The sequence below is a fragment of the Canis lupus genome, chromosome 35 (assembly GCF_003254725.2).
Source record: "Canis lupus dingo isolate Sandy chromosome 35, ASM325472v2, whole genome shotgun sequence".
NCBI classification, from domain to species: domain Eukaryota; kingdom Metazoa; phylum Chordata; class Mammalia; order Carnivora; family Canidae; genus Canis; species Canis lupus.
Window position 1 is genome coordinate 2,701,499 of NC_064277.1, and position 22,122 is coordinate 2,723,620.

Below are 22,122 nucleotides of genomic sequence, written 5' to 3' on the forward strand. Positions count from 1 at the left end.
TTTGCAAAAGGTGGAAACAGTCCATATGTCCTAGAGGAGATGAGCAGGAAAACCAATGTATGGGAAAAAATACTGAATGGGTACTGGGTTTCCTTCTGGGGTGATAAAAACATTCTGGAACTAGTGGTAATGGCTGCACAGCATTGTGAATGTACTGAATGTCGCTAACGGTAAATTTTGTAATTCCTGTGTTTTACCACCTACAACAAACACTCTGTCCCACCCCCAAGTCCATCCTATGACTCTGTACCTGTTCTCTGTTCTCTCTCCAGCACTACCTCTTCCCCCTCCTCTAATCCTGATGTATAAACATTTCTCCATCATACCCTCATTTCTTCCATCTCCACATGCTCCCTTTCAGAGAGACCATATCTATAGCCATAGCAATTCAACTGTCTACTCTAAGAAAATAACCACAGCAAGATTTGCAAACTTTTTCATGATAATGCCGGATAGTAAACATCATAGGCTTTTGCAAGCCACACAGTCTGTGTTGCAGCTATTCAACTCTGTGGATGCAGCCATAGACTGTAAGTAAAGGAAAAGATATGACTGTGTTCCACTGAAACGGTATTTACAAAAACAAGCAGCACCTACACTTGGCCCACAGGCCGTAGTTTCTCAATCCTCGCTCTAAAGTATGACATATTGCATTCCCATGTGCAGTGCTTCTTTTATGCAGTAAATACTTCATCCAGGACTTTTACAAAGGAGATATTAACTCCGGACATCACTCAATAAATATTTACTGAGAACCCATCATGTTCCAGGCACTGTGTTAGGGACACTGCAGTGATATACAGTCTTCCTTATGGACACTAATTCAATGTCCACACTGGCACCAACCCCAGAAATAACTGCTTCCCCTCCCCCTCAGTGTCCCCAATCCAACAATCCAATGAGTAGGTAAATCCTTTGATTCTCCTCATATAACTTTTTTACCATCTCCTTCCTATCTACTGCACCCTAGTCTTATGTTAAGTGCTCTGAAAATATTTCTTGAGTGAATGAATAACTATTCCTTTAGTTCAGATTCTTATCTCCCCATACCTGTACTAAGAAAATAAGTAGTCCTTCTTCCTCTAGCTGCCTTTCCAACTATTTTGTCTACTGCCTCCTCCTCCAATCAATATCCTAAAACACCCTCTGTCATATCACTTCTCTATTCAAAAACTTTTGATGGCCTCTTACTACTTCATGAATGAAGCTCAAACCCTAGGGTTTAAGCTCCAAGGCTCATCCTAATTCCATCCGTCATCGATTACGGTAGACTAACCTCCACTATTTCCACATGGCCTCTACATGTGAGTCAAATAACATGATCGGCATCCCTGGGACAAATTTTGTGCCTTTCTCCCCACACCTTTGGTTATGCCTCTCTGTCCAGAAAAGTCTATCATCTTAAAGTCCTGCCATCTTATAGAGTATATAGTTCAGAAGCACCTTCTCAGTAAGGTTCTTCTTTATTTCCCCAACCACAGTCCTGTCCCTGGATAAGTATAACACATACTTACACTGCTCATGTGGCTTTTCTGCTACCCTGTCTTACAGCTATTTCAGCACGTGCTGTGGTAATATGTTAGTTCTCCTCACGTTTAGGTATCTATTGCCGCATAAACAATATTATCACAAATTCAGTTCCCTAAAGCACCACATTCTTATTAGCTGACATTTTCTATGGGTCTAAAGCCTAGGACATTTAGCTAGGACTTCTGCAAGGCTACAAGCCAGGTGTCAGTACCATTCAAAGCCTGAGAGGATAGAAGGATCTGCTCTATTTGTTGGCAGAATTCGAGGATCAAAGGCTTTAGATTTCTTGCTGGCTACCACCCAGAGACTCCCTCATCGCCTCGATGTCACCCATAGTTCCCTACCAACACGGCCACTTCCATCCTCCAAGCCAACAAAGGACAATTCTGTTTTTAGATAACGATGATGATGATGATGATGGCAGAACAGTTTCATCATTTGGAGTATACTGTTATAAATCTCATACACAGACTTACCACAAAGCTCAGTGTTCAATATTTATTTGCTGAAATGATACATTAATGCTCCTTGTTAGGTAAGTTTCTTGAAAACAGGGACATTTTGTATTCTCCATAATACCAAAGGAAGGAGTATGTTATTTACCAGAAGACACTTAAATATATTTGTTGGAGGAACAACACATGGGTGTCCACTCTCACCAGTGTTATTTAACATAGTACTGCAAGTTCTAATCTCAGCAATCAGACAACAAAAAGAAATAAAAGGCATCCAAATCAGCAAGAAAGAAGTCACACTTTCACTCTTCACAAATGACATGATACTCTATGTAGAAAACCCAAAAGACTCCACCAAAAAGTTGCTAGAACTGATACACGAATTCAGTAAAGTTGTAGGATACAAAAATCAACCTATAGAAATCCGTTGCACTTTTATACACCAATAATGCAGCAGCAGAAAGAGAAATCAAGGAATGCATCCCATTTACAATTGCACCAATAACCATATGATACCTAAGGAAAAAATCTAAGCAAAGAGGTAAAATATCTGTACTCTGAAAACTATAGAACACTTATGAATGAAATTGAAAATGACACAAAGAAATGGGAAAACATTCCATGCTCATGGGTTGGAAGAACAAAAACATTGTTAAAATGTCTATACTACCCAAAGCAATCTATGCATTTAATGCAATCCCTACCAAAATGCCACCAGCATTTTCCACAGAGCTAGAACAAACAATCCTAAAATGTGTATGGAACCACAAAGACCCCAAATAGTCAAAGCAATCTGGAAAGAGAAAAGCAGGGACACCTGGGTGGCTCAGTGGTTGGGCATCTGCCTTCGGCCTAGGGTGTGATCCCGGAGTCCCAGGATCCAGTCCCGCAGCAGGCTCCCTGCTGTGTCTCTGCCTCTCTGTGTGTCTCTCATGAAAAAATAAATAAAACTGTGAGAGAAAAAAAATGAGAAAGAAAGAAGCAAAGCTGGAAGCATCACAATTCCAGACTTCAAGCTCTATTACAAAGCTGTAATCATCAAGACAGTATGGCATTGGCACAAAAACCGGTACATGGAACAGAATAGAGAACCTAGAAATAGACTCTCACCTCTATGGTCTACTAATCTTTGACAAAGCAGGAAAGAACCCCCAATGGGAAAAAGACAGTCTTCAACAAATGGTGTTAGGAAAACTGGTCAGCTATGGGCCGAAGAATGAAACTGGACCACATTTTTATGCCATACACAAAAATAAATTCAAAATGGATAAAAGACATAGATGTGTGAGAGGAAACCATCAAAATCCTAGAGGAAAACACAGGCAGCAATCTCTTTGACCTCAGTTGTCACAACTTCTTACTAGACATGTCTCCAGAGGCAAGGGAAACAAAAGCAAAAATGAACCTTTAAGACTTAATCAAGGTAAAAAGCTCTGCACAGCAAAGGGAACAATCAACAAAACTAAAAGGCAATCTTCAGAATGGGAGAAGGTATTTGCAAATGACAAAGCTGATACAGTGTTAGAATCCAAAATCTATAAAGAATTATCAAACTCAATACCCAAAAACAAATAATCCAGTTAAGAAATGGGCAGAAGACATGAATACACATTTTTCCAAAGAAGACATAAAGATGGCTGAGACATGAAAAGATGCTAAAGTCACTCATCATCATGGAAATACAAATCAAAACCACAATGAGATATCACTTCACATCTGTCAGAATGGCTAATATCAACAGAGGAAACAACAGATGTTGGTGAGGATGTAGAAAGAGGAACCCTCTTGTACTATTGGAGGGAATGCAAACTGGTACAGTCCCTCTGGAAAACAGTATGGATGTTCTTCAAAAAGTTAATTGAACTATCCTAAGATCCAGTAATTGCACTACTGGGTATTTATCCAAAGAAGACAAAAACACTTACTCAAAGGGATACATGTACCCCTATGATTATAGCAGCCGTATTTACAAGATCCAAGATATGGAAGCAGCCCAAGTGTCCATCAACTGATGAATAAAGAAGATGTAGCATACAGAAACACACACACACACACACACACACACACACACACACACACACACTGGAATATTACTCAGCTATAAAAAATAATGAAATCATACCATTTACAATGATGGAGCTAGAGTGTATTATGCTAAGTGAAAGAAGTCAGAGAAAGACAAATACTGTATGATTTTACTCACGTGTAGATTCCAAGAAACAAAACAGATGAACACAGGAGGTTAAAAAGAGAGAGTTTGGCAAGCCATATAACAGATTCTTAACTACAAGGAAAAAACTGATGTTTGATGGAGGGAGATGGGCTGAGACATGTGCTAAATGGGTGATCGGTATTGAGGAGGGCACCTGTGATAAACACTGGTTGTTATATGTAAGTGATGGCTAAATTCTACTTCTGAAACTATTATTGCACTAGATGTTAACTAAAATTTAAATAAAAACTTGAAACAAAAAAAAAATATTTGTTGGATAGTTAAAAGTATGCAAAGATATCCAAGATGATGTAAATGAACAAGAGCTAGAACATGAAGGGATGGTAGAATTGAGGACAAATATAAATAGGCAAAAGCAAGAGAGAAAAGAGAATTCCAAATAAGTAAAAGAGATGGACAAACACATGATCTGTGTATTAGTTTCTTACTGCTGGTGCAACGAATCCCCATAAAACTAGTGACTTAACACACATTCATTATCTTATAATTTGGTAAGTCAGAAGTCTGACATGGATCTAAAGGGCTGAAATCCAAGTGTCAACAAGGTTCAGTTCCTTTCTGGATACTCCAGGGAGAATCCATTCCTTCATCTTTCTTAAGTTTCCAGAGGCTACACTCATTTCTTGGCTTATGGCCCATTCAAGGCCAGGAATAGTCAGTCAAGTCTTTCTCATGATGCCATCTCTCTGTTTCTGACACTTCTCCCCCTCTCACCAATTTAAGGACCCTCATGATTATATTAGACCCACATAAATAACCCGGGAAAATCTCCCTATCTCAAGACCCTTAATTTAACCACATCTGCAAAGTCCCTTTTGGCATGGAATTATGTTATGAATAATGAAGTCCTTTGTCTCTGACCCAGGAGCATCATGTCTTAGGCCCTCATCCGAGGAACTGTAGGAGGCTCACTTGCTAAATCTTGTTATCATGTGATAACATACTCACAGGATCCAGGGATTAAGATGTGAACATCTTGGGTTGGGGTGGTAGGTATTACCCTACCTATCATAGTCTGTTTATGGAACAGTAAAGATGTTCAGTGTGGAGTAAAACACTGGTGACAGAAAGTAGAAGGAAATTAAATTAAATTAAATCTAGTAGACTATAAAAATCCAGAAGACAGAGCCAAAAAGCCTGGAGTTATTTTGGTTGACAATCACTAGCCCCAAGACACTGGCAAGTCACTTAGTGACTCTTAAGTCTTGGTCACTCTTGGTCTTGGTCATCACATCCGTAAAATGACAATAATACTTGCCCTGCCTGCCTCACAGAATACTATTAAGAACAAGAGAAACAATTTTTTAAAATGGTTTGAAAACAAATTAATATACAAATGTAAGCTTTTATAACTGAGATAAGAGTGAAGCAAAGTTACACACCAGCAGTTTAGAACAGCAAGCCGCACTGCTTCATTCCAATAGCCCTTTGATCTTGCTGAGCAATCATGAGGCCTGACTTACTTAGAAAAAAGGATTCCTTGAGTGCAAAAATCATATTCTCTGACAAAACATGCAAGTTGCTAGGATACATTCTGATGATAACATCGAAATTCATAAAAATCAAAACAAGACTTAGGGAACCTTTAAGGAAATCTGAAAAGACTCAGGGTTTCTGATCTTTAGGAAAGGGCTTATTACCACACAGTAGGCACTAGATAAAGATTCTCATAAATGATAGGAGTAATCCCAAAGTGAAGCTGAAAATTTAAAATAGGTATGATTTTAAAACGAAGCAGGAAAGAGCATTAAAAATAATGAAAGAAGTTTACTTTCACTCCATAAGTAAACAAAAATGAGTGATGGCATTTGTTCACATAAGGGCCCAATGAGGAAAAGAAGGTTCTAAGCTAATAGAGTTAGAACTATCCAGTTGGGATCACAGTCAGTGGAAATATGGATGTGGGCTCTTCCCAAAGGTTGGAAAAATGTTCTTTTTTTAAAAAAAAAAGTTTAAGTATTCTCTACACCCAATGTGGGACTCAAATTCATGACCCAATATCAAGAGTCACATGCTCTTTCAACTGAGCCAGCCAGGCACCCCAGAAAAATGTTCTTCTGAGTTGGGGTTCTTCAGGCCAACTGAGATAAATTATATTAAATTTATTCAATGTTTCACCACACTACCCACTATTATACATAAAATATAAAATGCATTCCCCAGGAGCAAGACACATTCACCCACTTTATGCTAAGCACCTAAGTCCAGGTTATCATTCTGTACTTCAAAAAGAAAGGTAAAAGAAAGTGGAGATCCAAAACAAAGTTCAAGCTTCCCATGAGATATATGGAGAAATAAGGAAAAAACTCCTCTAAGCTGTCAAACTGGTGAGTTTCAGTTAACAGAGTAAACAGTGTTGAGAGGCAGTTCTTCATGGGTCTCACCTGTTTCTGCATGCCTTACAAGCAAACCTACGGACAGTGTTTGTTCAGTACTATCTTTGCAAGGATATTTGTAAAGTAGGTTGCCTTTTAAGATGAGTATGTTCTCTCTCTCTCTCTCAAAGAGAAGGTTTGCTATCTAGAAAAACAATGTCTTTCTCCCAAGCAAATATTAGGCAGATCTGCCAGCAGCACCCTTATAAAAGACTAGGGTTCTCCAAACATAGGGCTTCTCAACTATGATGCCCACCTATTGCATTTGCAACATCCACCTAAATCTACCACCTTTTTGCCCCCATGGGCCTTGGGAGGCCAAGAGGATCTGAGGCAGACAGAACTGCTGCAAACATGAAGTTCCTGCAGCCTCCTCTGTTATAAATAATGAAGTCCTTTGTCTCTGACCCAAGGAACATCACGTCTTAGGCCCTCATCCGAGGAACTGTAGGAGGCTCACTTGCTAGCCCACAAGCAGGGTGAATCTCAGGCCTCTCTCAATTCATGACAAACTGTGGTTCCCATTCTTTCTCCCGGACTCGGTTCACTGCAACAGGAATCTATGCCACCCTTGCAGGTCTCTTGCAAGCAAAGATTACATTTTGAGAGATTCCACTTTAAGCTAAAATAAATATGCTTAGTTTTCCAACACTGGTCACCAAAAAAATATTACGATGCCCTACACCGATCTGTAAAATTCTAATTCATAATTTTTAAAGAGCAAATGTAAAAATATAGTTTAAAAAAAGGAATAATGGAAAATCAACTACTTTTGTGAAAAGTTATAAAACTACAATGCTCTTCTAAGAAACAGGAAATCATATTATGATAATTTTCTAAAAGACTGCTAGAAGTGCAAATACAAGGTTTTTTCACTCTGCATTAAGGAACATGCTTCTATTATATGCGACTGAACAATTCATTTCAGCATTATAATGAAATCCAATAGTCAAACACATACTATATAATCAAGTTCTCATGGCACAATTTCCATGTGTAATTATGAAGTATAAACACTTTATATAAATACTTAATAATACTTAATACTTTTCCACCTTTGAAGTTAAAAATAAGTCATATGAAAGTCAGAGAAAGAATCCCCTAAAATGTACATGTCATGAAATTCTTAATAGACACAGCATGAACAGTCTGAAAGATAAGGCACCCTTCGCAAAATTCCTTCATATAAAATCATCTAACTTCAATTCTGCATAACACAGTTCTATGTAACTGAGCATCAAAACAACATCCTAAAAGCAGAGTCATTTCAATGAATGCATTTATATACACAATTGTGTTACTATTTATGGTAAGTCACAAGATTTGGCAGGAAAACCATTTACTGGCTTGCCAAAGACTAAGTTTGGCACACTGGTGCCCCACTGCCAAGAACATTACCGGTAATTAGCTTTCTATCCCACATGATTATCTTCCAAGTATGCTTCACTCAGTCACTGCCCATGTACTGAGCTTGTATGGAAATGGTTAATGGAACAGAGCACCTTGCTTCCAATTCATCTGGAAGTGTGAGATTCCCAAAATTCTTCTTTCTTTAATGCTTTATTTATTCATGAAAGACACAGAAAAAGAGAGGCAGAGACATAGGCAGAGGGATAAGCAGGCTTCATGCAGGGAGCCCGATGTGGGACTCGATCCCAAGTCTCCAGGATCATGCCCCGGGCCAAAGGCAGACACTTAACCACTGAACCATCCAGGCCTCCTCCCAAAATTCTTTATGGAAAGAAGAAAGGAACAACAAGCTAAAAGTTGGAGGGATCTTGGGTAAAAACATGACATTAGGAAAACTTAAATAGATAAATAGGGAGGGAAAGCCGGAATATACTGGAATAACCTAGTTAACTTCAATCATGAAACTAAAAGGAAAAATGTTAGTTTTGATGCCAGATAGTTGGAAGCTACAGAAAATTCTGAGGGATGAGCAAGAGTACTGGTGACAAGTACAGATCAGCAGCATGGACACATGAGGGCTTTCCCACTCCACGGATGCTGTCCAGGTGGTTATAAGAGACTATGCGGCCATGATCTCTCACCTGCACCCCAAGCTTATTTTTTTTAAAGATTTTATTTATTTATTTATTCATGAGAGACACACAGAGAGAGGCAGAGACACAGGCAGAGGGAGAAGAGGGCTCCCCACAGGGAGCCTGATGTAGGACTCGATCCCAGGACCCCGGGATCATGCCCTGAGCTGAAGGCAGACGCTCAACCACTGAGCCACTTAGGCACTCCCAAGCTTATATTTTAAAAAGCTTACAGGTTATATGAACTTGCTCTCACCTCAAATTCAAAAGGAAGAAAACTAATTTCACTGTCTTCCCCAGAAAACTGGCTTTCTTTCCTAGTAACTGCATTTCTGGCCAACCAGCCAGTCTCCAAAATTAAAATAGCCTTGAGATCTGTAACTCCTGCCCTTGCATATTCCCTATACTTAACTGATCACAAAGTCCTGTTGTCCCTTTGATTCCCTTTACTTCTCCACAACCAACACTGTTTACATCTATATTCTCATAATTACAAGACCTAGGTCTTCCTGCCTCTGTTTTGTCATTCAAATTCATTCTGTATTATCTATATCAAACTGCATTCTCAAAACACTTCTCCAACCTTCTCTCATGCTTCCCAATATTGAGAACTTATTATACATAATAATTTATTATACATAGTGAATTATTTATTATATATAATAATAAGTATTATTATTTCAGAAACAGTGTGTGTTTGGTATTGTGTGAGGTATAATTATAATCATAATATGCAATCCGCATATCAATTTGTAATGTGGGTATAATTAACTGCATTTTAAAGAAGAAACTAAGGTTCAAGTTTATTAAGTAACTCACTTAGGGATACTCAGCCAGTAAATGGCAGATATTTCTAAATGTACTTTTTTTTAAATGTACTTCTCTTCAAAGTAGGATTTGAGCCCCAGTTTCAGACTTACACAAGGCTGAGCTCTTTCTGTCACATTACAATGTCTCTGTGTCCTACTGATTTATTTCATCAAATCTAAGCACTTCTGCCTTTGCTAAAAGCTGGAAATAGAGCTTCTACGATGGAAAAATAAGCATGAAAATAGTAACATCTTTAACCATCCTTCGCTGAATACAAGACTCGGCAAAAGAGTTCTATGTCATAAAGAATAAAGTAGTATATAGGTAGTCCTTAAGTAGCTCTCCTTTCTACGAGAAGGCCTCACAACTAATCCTGCTAACTACAACAGCATTTATAACCAGAAACTTCCAAGGTAAGTGATGCTCAATAAGTCTATTGAACTAATGATACCTCAGAGTATTTTTATTTAAGGAAAGATCTTCTTGTGATTCTGTGACTTATTTATTACTGTCATACTACTTAACATGCTGTAAAATTACTTGTTGCCAACCAAACTATCATCTCTTGAAGACAAAATCATGTCCAGCTTCCTGGTGCCTATATCTCCAACACCTACCTCAACACAGAAGAAATCTCAGCAAATATTTACTGGATGAATAAAACACCAACTATTAAACCCTAAGCTCAAAATATAGATAATAAATAATAGAAATTTAAAAATCCTTCCTCATCAAAAAAATCACTTCATTTCATATAACCTAAAAGGACAGCTCAGATTTTTCACTTTAACCATACAAATTCTGACAAAATACAATTACCATATGAATTTCTTTTTAGTTCACATGTTTAATTATAAACTCACTGAAGTTAATAATTCATTTTGGTTTTTTTAAATTTGTTTTTATTGAAGTTCGATTGGCCAACATGTAGTATAACACCCAGTACTCATCCCACCAAGTGTCCCCCTCAATGCCCGTCACCCAATCACCCCATCTCCCTGCCCACCTCCCTTCCACAACCCTTGGTTAGTTTCCCAGAGTTGGGAGTTTCTCATGATTTGTCTCCCTCTCTGATTTTTCCCACTCAGTTCTCCTCCTTTCCCCTATAATTCCTTTTACTATTTCTTATATCCCCCATTTGAATGAAACCATATAATGATTGTCCTTCTCCGACTGACTTACTTCACTCAGCATAATACCCTCCAGTTCCATCCACATTGAAGCAAATGGAGGGTATTCATCGTTTCTGATGGCTGAGTATCTACTAACTAATATCTACTAACTAATAAAAAAGACCACATCTTCTTTATCCATTTCATTGTTTTTAAACAAATTCTCATATTGGCCTTACCTTTAAACTGCTTAAAAATAAGATATTCTTATTTATTTATTTATTTGAGAGAGAGAGAGCACACAAGCAGGAGGGAGGGGCAGAGGGAGATGCAGACTCCCCACTGAGCAGGGAGCCCAAATTAGGGGGGGGAGGGATGCTCAATCACAGGACCCTGGGATCAAGACCTGAGCCAAAGGCAGACACTTATGTGACTGAGCCACCCAAGAGGCCCTAAAAATAAGATTCTCTTTACACATAATCAACTGTAATTTAGTGTTCAATCCTAAAGTCATAGCACTTTACACTCTGAACCAGTTTGAGAGATGATCAAATAATCCCTTCACAATAAGGATTAAGAAACAGACTCAGAAAAAATTAAGACTATCAAATTAACTAGTGTTAAATAAAACCTAGCCTCTGATTCTCAGTTCCATGCTCTTTCCTCAGTTGGTCAATTAGTTACATGTAATGTAAAGACATAAAAAACCTTTCCACCACATAACAGTCTTTGATCAAAGTAGGACAGTACTCAAGACATCTTATTTCCAATTTTGCCAACCTTCCTACCAGAACCATGATCACAGTTCAAAAGATTGAGTGCAGTCCACTGCCCACAATCCTCTTACACAGGTAGATAAGACTGGCTCCCAGATCTGCTTACACAATCAGTCTGTAAGACTGACCTGATGTCTAATCTGTTGGCCTTGCAGTACTTTTTAGCCTTGTGGTTGATTCCAAATACTATGGAACTTTCTGCCTCTGATAGACTCCCCATGCAAAAAGCAAGGCTAGATATACCTTCCTCATTCAGCTTTCTTTGCTGGAATTCAAGTAATTTTTTATTATTTTTTTAACACTGTGAAGAGAAAGTCCATTCTAATAATGGGGTAAACATCCCTATTATGTGCCAGAATTATTTTCTACTTGCTAAAATTACTCTTCCAACCTGACAGCACAGGTAAATAACTTGCCCAAAGTCATGCAGCTTGTCAGTAACTAATCAGTAATTCAAACCCAAGTTGGGCTAAAAATCTAACATTCTCCTTGTTACAAGACAGAGCCCCAGTCTTCAGAGAGTTTGCAAGATTAGTCATCAATGTAGGCCCTCCAAAGCACTAATTAAAGATATGACAGCACATGACACAGCTAATAAAATAAAATGAGAGACATCTAATATAGGGATTAGTACAGGCTTATTTTCCACCTCTCCACAACTGCAAAAAAACTCTTGAATATGCTTTGGTTTTGTTTTGTTTTGTTTAAAGATTTTATTTATTTACTCAGGAGAGAGAGAGAGAGAGGCAGAGACATAGGCAGAGGGAGAAGCAGGATCCCTGCAGGGAGCCCAGTGCGGAACTCGATCCCGGGACTCCAGGATCACGACCTGAGCCTACGGCAGACTCTGAACCGCTGAGCCACTCAGCCGCCCAAATATGTTTTGTTTTTGAAATCTGATATACAACTTATTTATCTCTCCTTAGAATGTATTTGTTGATACTAATTACAAACTTCATAGAAAATAAAAATTAATGGGATTTACAATTCAGATCTAACTTTGCAAACATGACTAGAGTGATCTTTGGACAATAAATTTAACCACTATCCTCCTTGGGGATAATAAGAAAACTGCATCACAGAAGTGCTCTGTTGCTTCAGTAATAAATATAAACCCTGTGAACAGTGCCTGGCACAAAGTAGATGCTTAATACGTGTTCATTATTGCAATTACCATAATTATCATGACCATCAGCATCATCTAGAACACCAATGTTATAAGGATGGTCATTTTTGTCATTATGTTCATTGTTGTATCTCCTAGTGCCTGACACATAACTGCACTAAAACATTTCGTGAATACATTAATTATGATCACTAGTACTTCTATTACTAAGTAGAGGATGATTCACATCAAAATGTAATTGCCTCTGGGAGAAAAGATAAATTAAGCATGAAAAAAATTGCTACCTGGAAATTGAGAAGTATGAAATTGAGAACTGGTAGTAGCCAAATACAATGCTACTGGAAGAGAGAAGAGGGGAGCAACTCTCAATTCAAGAAAGCATCTATTCAGATTAAACTAATCCACCAAAGAAAAGTTAACTCAAAGTATTTGCTAAAATCATTTTGCAGGCCAAAACATTTTCAGGTTTAAATCAGGCTTCCCAAAAAATAAATAAATAAATAAATAAATAAATAAATAAATAAATCAGGCTTCCCTGTTCATAACAGAGTAGAAGAATCTAGAATAGAGGACTTCTGAGTCTCTGAAGGAAAATCTAATCTGGACCTTGATAGCAAGGACAATCCCCACAATATAGAAAGGAAAAGCAGTATTAGATAAGAGAAAAAAAAATGTATCTAAGGACACAACAAATGAACTGAGAACTATAACTCTCAAATCTGTGTGCAGGTAGAAGGATCCTTGGGAACAAGTTGTAGCAGCCACACAGGCAAGCATCTCAGCTTCTCAACCTGCCTCTCTCCATCATATTGAAAACTCAGACTATCTGGGGCACCTGGGGGGCTCAGTGGTTGAGCGTCTGCCTTGGGCTCAGATTGTGATCCTGGGGTCCTGGGATCGAGTCCCGCATCAGGCTCCCTGCATGGAGCCTGCTTCTCCCTCTGTGTCTCTGCCTCTCTGTGTCTCTCATGAATAAATAAATAAAATCTTTTAAAATAAGAAAAAGAAAATTCAGACTATACATGTGTTCATCAGAGCTTACAGACAAGCTCTCCGGGCACAATTTCATCCAGACAAGCCATCACTCAAGCTGCAGCTCCCAGAGACCTACCTGCTTCTGAGAATCCTATTAATTGGCTAATGACCCTTCTTGGCCCTCCACTGGAAGGTTTATGGGCAGGGAGAAGCACTTTGCTCTAACCATTTTCATCTCTTACTGAAAAGTATCTTAGAGAACTAAAAAGAACACTAGGGAAAGGAGCCATCAGAATCCTTCAAGAGACCTCAAAGAATGTAGTGCTCACCCCCATTCCCCACTCCTGCTCCAGACTTTTACTAAGATACAAACACTAATAATGTTAACATCACCTAATGAGCATAGTAAGGCACCAATCAAAATATATAGCAGTCTTTAAAAACAAACATCTTGAGAACTGTGAATTTCTGGAGTTTGTCAACAAACTTCTGTGAACTTATGCAGTTTGTCAATTGCCCAACAAAGATAGTCTGATGATACAAGACAGAGGTCCTGAGGAAAAAAAACTAGTCCACTAAGGGTTCTAAGGCAAGTTTGAAATTTTCCAAGTCTGTTTCCTTGTTTAATATAAGATGTACATTAAAAATTTGTACCACCTGGGGTTAAATGAGATAACCTTTTTTTTTTTTTTTTTTTTAAAGAAAGATTTATTTATTTATTTTGGGGGAGAGGAGCAAAGCTGAGGGAGAGAGAAACTTAAGCATACTCATGCTAAGCATCAGATGCGGGGCTTCATCTCAGGACCCTGAGATCACCACCTAAGTCCAAACCAAAAGTCAGATACTTAACCATCACTCAGGAGCCCCTAAATGAGATAATTTATGGAAGGTTGCTTGGTACATTGCATGGCACATAGTAATCATCTATCAATGTCAATAATTTTTTTTCTGTACCATTACCCCAAATAATTACCTACTAAGTATCCAGAAGACATTTTGCCTCACTCTTTAAAATTTACAGACAAATAATTTTTGTTTAGTGGTAACTTTTACTTAACAAAAGTTTAGGAAAGGCTGCTTCAGAGGACAGGCAAGTTGAGAACTCTATACCTTAAAGCGCCATTCAGGATCACAAAAACAATTAAGTGTACTTTCAGTTTATCAAGAAATTAAGTCAGTTAGCTAACAAAAGTCACTGTCAATTTCAGGCTTGGGGTCCTGAAGCCAAACATGAAGATGTGCAGCACGGAGTTTTCCTGTGTCATGAGTAGATAAGGTAGCACTCAATAAGTCTGAGGGCATCGAAGGCAAACTACCAGCTTGGGACAGTATACAATCCTGAATGAACAGTGAATGTCTAAGGTCTCTAAAGAACAGGGATCCCTGGGTGGCGCATCCCTGCCTTTGGCCCAGGGCGCGATCCTGGAGACCCGGGATCGAATCCCACATTGGGCTCCCGGTGCATGGAGCCTGCTTCTCCCTCTGCCTGTGTCTCTGCCTCTCTCTCTCTCTCTGTGACTATCATAAATAAATTTAAAAAAATAAAAAATAAAAAAATAAAGAACATGTTGCCTAACATGAAAAAATGCTCAATATCACTGATCATCAGGGAAATACAAATAAAAATCACAATGAAATATCAACTCATACCTGTCAGAATGCCTAAAATCAAAAAGACAAGAAACAGCAAGTGTTAGCTGGGATGTAGAGGAAAAAGGACGCTTATGCACTGTTGGTGTAAATGTAAATTGTCGTAAACAGTATAGAGGTTCTTCAAAATGATATGATCCAATAACTCCACTACTGGGTATTTACCTAAACAAAACAAAAACACTAGTCTGAAAAGATATATGCATCCCTATGTTTATTGCAGCATTATTTATAATAGCCAAGATATGGAAGCAACTTAGTATCCATAGATACACAAACAGACAAGAAAGATATAGCGTGTACACACACACATACATACACACACACACACACACACACACACAGGAATATAATGCAGCTATTAAAAGGGATGAGAGCTTACCATTTATGACAACATGGACGGACCTAAAGAGTATAATGTTAAGCAAAATAAGTTAGAGAAAGACAAATACCATATGACTTCACACATATGTGGAATCTGAAAACCAGAACAAATGAATAAACAAACAAAAAGCAGAATCAGACCTATAAATACAGGGAACCAATTGATAGTTGCTAGAGGGAAGAAGGATGGGCAAAATGGGAAAAGGGAAGTGGGAAATCCAGGCTTTCAGCTCTAAAATAAGTCCCAGGAATAAAAGGCACAGCATAGACAATGGTATTGTAATAGTGTTGTAGGGTGACAGATGGTAGCTACACTTGTGGTGAACACAGCATAGAGAGAAGTTTAACCACTGTGTTGTACACCTGAAACAATGTAACATTGTGTATCAATTACATTCAAATGAAAACAATGTGTTATCTAAAGTTAACCTCTTTCAAAAAAATAAATAAAAAAAAAATAAAAATAAATAAAGTTAACCTCTTTCTTTAGTCCATATAATCTTTATTAATTTCCCTTTAGGGCACCCCAGTGGCACAGCGGTTTAGAGCCACCTGCAGCCCGGGGTGTGATCCTGGAGACCCAGGATCGAGTCCCACGTCGGGCTCCCTGCATGGAGTCTGCTTCTCCCTCTGCCTGTGACTCTGCCTCTCTCTCTATGAATAAATAAATAAAATCTTTAAAAATAATAATAATAATAATTTCCCTTTATAGATCCAATAGAAAAGATTCCTATTTAATTACCCTAAGCCTCTCAAACTCTTTGCAGGGTGCAAATATTTTGTTAAAATATGATGTTAAATGATACATAAAGTTACCTTGACCTTACATATTGAAAGAGATTTCATTACTTATTCAGGTGCATATTTATTATTATTCAACTTTCTAGAATACTATAATATATACTTTATTACTACATATAGGTTTTACTTCAATTTTCCTGGTTTAAAGCAGTCTCTCTTATTAGCAGAAGACAGTGTGATGACAATGATACAGAGAAGACTCTGGGCTTTTAACCCCAACACTACCACTAATTTGCTGTGTGACCTGAGGAAATCATTCTTTCTCAGTCTTCTTTCTTCCTCTACATAATAACTGTAATTTAACTCCAGTTCTAAAATCCCAATATATACACCAAAGAAATAGGTTTCAAATTTAGTGGTAAATATGCATATAAAAACAGTAGGAAATCCATCACACAAAACTGGACATGTTGCTTTTTTCCCCTAAAATGAACATATTCCAAGTCCCCTAAATCTAAAATTATAACAAATCATTTTATCTCTTAAACTGCAAATAGTCTATCAAGCATATACCATTCAATTCTGCCCAATATCTTGACAATGTCTTGCTTCTACCCAACCAAAAAGGAACACATCATAACATTTTATTCTCATTTCCACAGTCATCTGTAATTTCCAGGCAAGTCGTCTGCAACACAATAAACATCAACTGAACTGAAGATTAATTTAATTATCAAACATTTTGAATACCTACCCTGTACCAGATATACTAGACATAGGGGATAAATGATTAAAACACTTTTTTCCTATCCTCATGGAGCCACAAACCTGTAAAGACATAACACATGTGCCATCACTCCCTCTCCCAGGCAGACATCACTAACCAATTATGGGCTTCTCCCTTAAACTGGAAAAAGCCATGGCTCCAGGATTCCATGTAGCCATTACCAATCAAATGGGATAGTTTTAATAGACCTCATCACATTTCACTAAATCTCCATTTACATAAGTGATTCTTACACCTATTGGAATGTAGAAATTTGTGGGAAAATGACTATGGATTAGAAAGCAAAACCAAAAGAGGTAACTTCCCATTTATCTATTATAATTCAGTTGAAGTATTATCTAAAAGGAGTTAAGGAAAACTGTGGAAAAAATGGTATTTCCTGTCAATTCTCAATTACCATTTTCTAATATGCTAAATTAACTCTTAAATGAAGAACATAAAGCCTGAAAGAGCAACTGAGTCTAGGTAATTAGGTCATCCAATTTACATGTTTTCTATAAAGGCCAAGATTCTTTCATAGAAGCTAGAGTATGCTCAAAAAAAATTAATAAAAGTAGTGAAAATAAAAAATAAGGCCATAAAAACAAAATTCTGAAACAAAATAATGCGGCTTAAAGAATCTGGCCTTGAAAACTCCAAGTGTCTTTCATCTAAGCAAGACTTACCAAAAGGGTGTTATCTTCCAACCACAGACAAGTTAACTCTTCTTGACCATAACTATTTAAAAATAAATGCTTTATGTTCCATATGTCATGATGCAGAAATCTGGAGCCTAGAATTGGTATTTGCTTAAATGTTTGGCCAGATCTAAATCACTTCCCAAGGAAAATCTAGGCCAACTTAAAGGTGAGAAGGACCCCACTATGTCAAGTACTTCCACTTTTAAAACACCACTATTAACCTACAGTCAACATACCTGACAAAATAATCTACAGTTCCAAACTGCCTGCCCTCTTGGCAGAGACCAGCATGAAATTACAGATAGTAAAAAATATTTGTTTAAAAAAGGGAAAAATCCACAAACACTAACACTTCAATTATCTTAGTCTCTATCTACCAAAAGGTATGCTTTTGCCATCCATTAGGGAGTGATAAAAGTGTCCTAGGAGAGAACTGTCTTCTTTAAAAAACTACTACCAAGCACATTGTGCATCATGTTGTACTGCTGTCTAAAGTTATTTCTTGAAGAGCGTCGTACTAATAAAAAGTTTGACTCATCTATCTACTTTGTCTTGACTCGCAGGAAAGTCAAAGCTGAATTTTGTATGTCCACCTTGACAGCAGTTATTCTTAGCTTTGGGTTTTGGTACACTACCTCCACCTTCCTATTGCCTTAACTGCACACTCCTGTTTGGAGGGGTTTTGGCTTTTGTTTTTTGGGGTTTTTTTTTTTTTCATTCTTTGAAATGAAATGACATTCTAATGGTCCAATGATGTGCTTTTTATTGATGCCATTTCAGAAACTTTTTAGAAATGAGAAATAGGTATAAAGAATTTAATAAATTATATTCCCTCCATTATTATTACAATGTCCTCACTGTCCCCCAAACTCTCCCTTCTCTGCATTGTACATGCTGTTCAAACCAATACAGTCCCTGCTATTTCTAGCATTCAATGACTTCTCCCAGAATCCTAAAGTTGGATAAACCACTCATTTGGCCCTTAATACACTCGTAAAATACTACTTCCCTGCTTGTACAGTCCTACCTCACCACGCGTACAACACTATAATAGCGCTTCACTACTTGTGTTACGCTACTTCCCTGCTTGTACAATACTACTTCACTGTTTGTACAATACTACTTTACTACTTGCACAATACTACTTCATTCCTTGTACAATACTACAATACCACTTTACTACTTCTCCAGTACTACCTCACTAACATACTTGTACAATACTACTTTTTTCATGTGCATGGTCTTAGGTTCCTCAAAGACTGTAATTTCCTAGTGGGCAATGAGTATATCTTACATATCGTTATATTCACACCAGCATCAAAACAAGCCTTGTACCCTGCAGAAACAGAGTAAAGATGTGTTGTTAATAAGAGTAAGTCAACATATCTAAAACCCCACTAAGTAAAACTACATGGGAGATCATATGCGGAAACGTTTCTATCTTAAAGCAGTTTACAAACCAAAGAACTAAGATTTGTAAATTACCCACATAGTCAACAGAGATTGCATATGGTAAATACAAAGAAAGTTCCTGGAATGGCTGCATTTGGCAGGATTAACCAGAGTATATAGAGGCTTTTAGCTGAATGAAAAGGAGTAAGCCCTGTGAAAGCATTTAGCCACAAAATGAATCCAATGAAGTACAAAGAGATAGTAGTCAAGGAAGAGCAAGAATAGTTCCATATGTGTAGTAAAGAACCATAAGTATCATTAAGATAATGGAGGTGAGCTCTGGGGATGGCTGGTAAAGGGCCTAGAGACAGCAAAGCAAAGCCTAAGCCTGGTTTTCTTTAAGGGGAATTTAATAAGGTAAAAACTTTAGAAAATAGTTCACAATTACTGTATCAAGAATAGACAGGAGGGAGAAAGCTAGGATATGAAGCCTGGCAGTAAATACTAGAGATGTATAGCAGACAGGTCACCAAGGCTACCTGCCCTCATTCTCCAGGAGGAATTTGGGACAACCCAGTAAGAGCCAATCATAGCACAACTGCCATGAATATCCTAAGGGGGCAACGGTATCTACCTCACCTTCTTGAATCTGAGGCCTCTCCTTAAAGTAAAACAGTCCCTTTTTCACTTTCTCTCACTCTAACACACACACAGAGACATATTTTAACGCGTGCTGTTTACCACAGAAGCGGCATTAACAAAAGGGCTCTAAGTAAGTCCTTGGTTCAAACCTCAGCACTGACACTCGCTGGGTGTACACTTCCAGGGAACATACTTAACCTTACTTAGGCAGGTAAAAACTGGGAATAAAAATGGAGGGATCCCTGGGTGGTGCAGCGGTTTGGCGCCTGTCTTTGGCCCAGGGCGCGATCCTGGAGACCCGGGATCGAATCCCACGTCAGGCTCCCGGTGCATGGAGCCTGCTTCTCCATCTGCCTGTGTCTCTGCCTCTCTCTCTCTCTCTCTGTGACTATCATAAATAAATAAAAAATTTAAAAAAATGGTACCTGCCTCCAAGGTAGTGACATATAAAGTGTTTAGCAGAGTGAATAGCTCAGTAAGCTCTCACCGAATATTATTTTTTAAATGGACAATAATGTATGGATTTTCAGACCTCTTGTATTAACTTCACAGTCCTCTGGAGATCCTTGACACCCAGGGTGGGAGTCACTGTCCTAGAAGATAAATAGCAGAGCCGTAAATTCCATTAGCAAAGGATTTATGTGCAGCTACAGAGTTCAGCACTGTGCCAGGGGTACAGAAGCCAACACAACAACCCAACATGGAAAGGGACAATGCAGAGGGTAAATGGAGGAAAGAGGAAAGTACTGGTGCCGAAGGGTAAAAGGAGCCTGAAACTCAAGCAGGAGTTGTGTTGTTTTTTTGTTTTTTGTTTTTTTTTATTTTTATTTATTCATGAGAAACAGAGAGAGAGAGAGAGGCAGAGACACAGGCAGAGGGAGAAGCAGGCTCCATGCAGGAAGCCTGATGCAGGACTGGATCCGGGCTCTCCAGGATCACGCCCTGGGCCAAAGGCAGGTGCCAAACTGCTGCGCCACCAGGGCTGCCCCAAGCAGGAGTTTAAAGGTGGAAATGAAGTGGTGAGCCAAAGACCTCTGGTTAAGGCGTAGCATGCTAAACATGTGCTTAAGGAAGACTCCTCTGTGGCAGCCTATGGGGCACCCCTGCACCTCCATCAGCACTCAGTACCCAGTGGATGGCTGTGTCCAAAGCTCTAAATAAGGTCCCACTTCTGCCCTGCACGGATTCATAGTGCTGGTCACTTAAATCGGTATAAAAGCCATACCAACAGAGTTGCATGAACAGCTTAACTAATGTCTTAATGGTGCTAAAAAAATAAATAAATAAATAAAAATCTCTAACCTTCAAAAATTCATATAAGCTTAGTAAACGACTGATCTTCAGATCCAGTCTAAGAAGTTGGAAAAAAGGAAATCAATCATGCACAGAAGAGTCCTCAGCATTAGAGGGGGAAAAAAAAAAGTATGTTGGCTATTACCTGAAAGTATATATATATATATATATGTATGTATGTATGTATATATATGCCCTTGCCTCGATGTCATGGTTCACCTCCTCAACCTCAAATCCTGGTCCTATCCTATCCACCTCTTCCAGCAGTTTTTTCTTTCTTTCTTTCTTTCTTTCTTTCTTTCTTTCTTTCTTTCTTTCTTCCTTCCTTCCTTTCTTTCTTCTTTCTTTTTTTTTTTAAGATTCTATTTATTTATTCATGAGAATACACAGAGAGGAGAGAGAGAGAGGCAGAGACATAGAGGGAGAAGCAGGCCCCATGCAGGGAGCCCGACGTGGGACTCGATCCCGGGACTCCAGGATCACACCCCGGGCTGCAGGCAGCGCTAAACCGCTGAGCCACCGGGGCTGCCTTTCCAGCAGTTTTCAAACAAAAAAAAAATTTTTAATTTAATTGTCTTAAACAAAGTAAGGTTAATAAGCAGAGAGTAATCAGATATGCAGTGGCTGAGGTTGTCTAATATGCTTAGACTCTACATCTGGCCGACTCCAGCCTCTCTTGTAAGGCTGCATCGCTTTGCGAGCAGGTTTGAATCCCAACCAGACTTTGACTTTCGGCGCATCCAACTCCCCATGCCTCATTTTCCACTCTACAAAGTGGAGGTCAGAAGAAAAAAAAGGTGGCGGGGGGGGGGGGGGGGGGCCTTCAAAGAGTCCGCTTGCAAGAACCAGAGGAGTCACTATGAAGTCAAGGGAGGGATGCCGACGCAGCACGTGCCCGCCGTGGGTGCCTGCCAGGCGGGGTGGGCCTGCCCCCCGGGGATGTCCTCGTCCTGTGCACGGGGACGCGCGGGCGGAGTCCTTGCAGCAGCACCTGGGCCCACCTGCTGCGGTGCCCCTGGGGGTCAGCCGTCGGGGACAGCCGGGCTCGGGCCGCCCAGGGGCCCCCACGTGCAGGGCCGCCCTCCTCCTGCTCCTGCTCCTGCTCCCGCTCCTCCCCGC

The 22,122-nt window shown here is 38.9% G+C and overlaps 1 protein-coding gene across 1 annotated transcript in view; it reads right to left on the reverse strand.

Annotated features, from left to right (window-relative positions):
* Positions 1 to 22,122, reverse strand: part of GMDS (GDP-mannose 4,6-dehydratase) — a 575,388-nt gene that overhangs the window by 552,586 nt on the left and 680 nt on the right. The window lies entirely within an intron of this gene.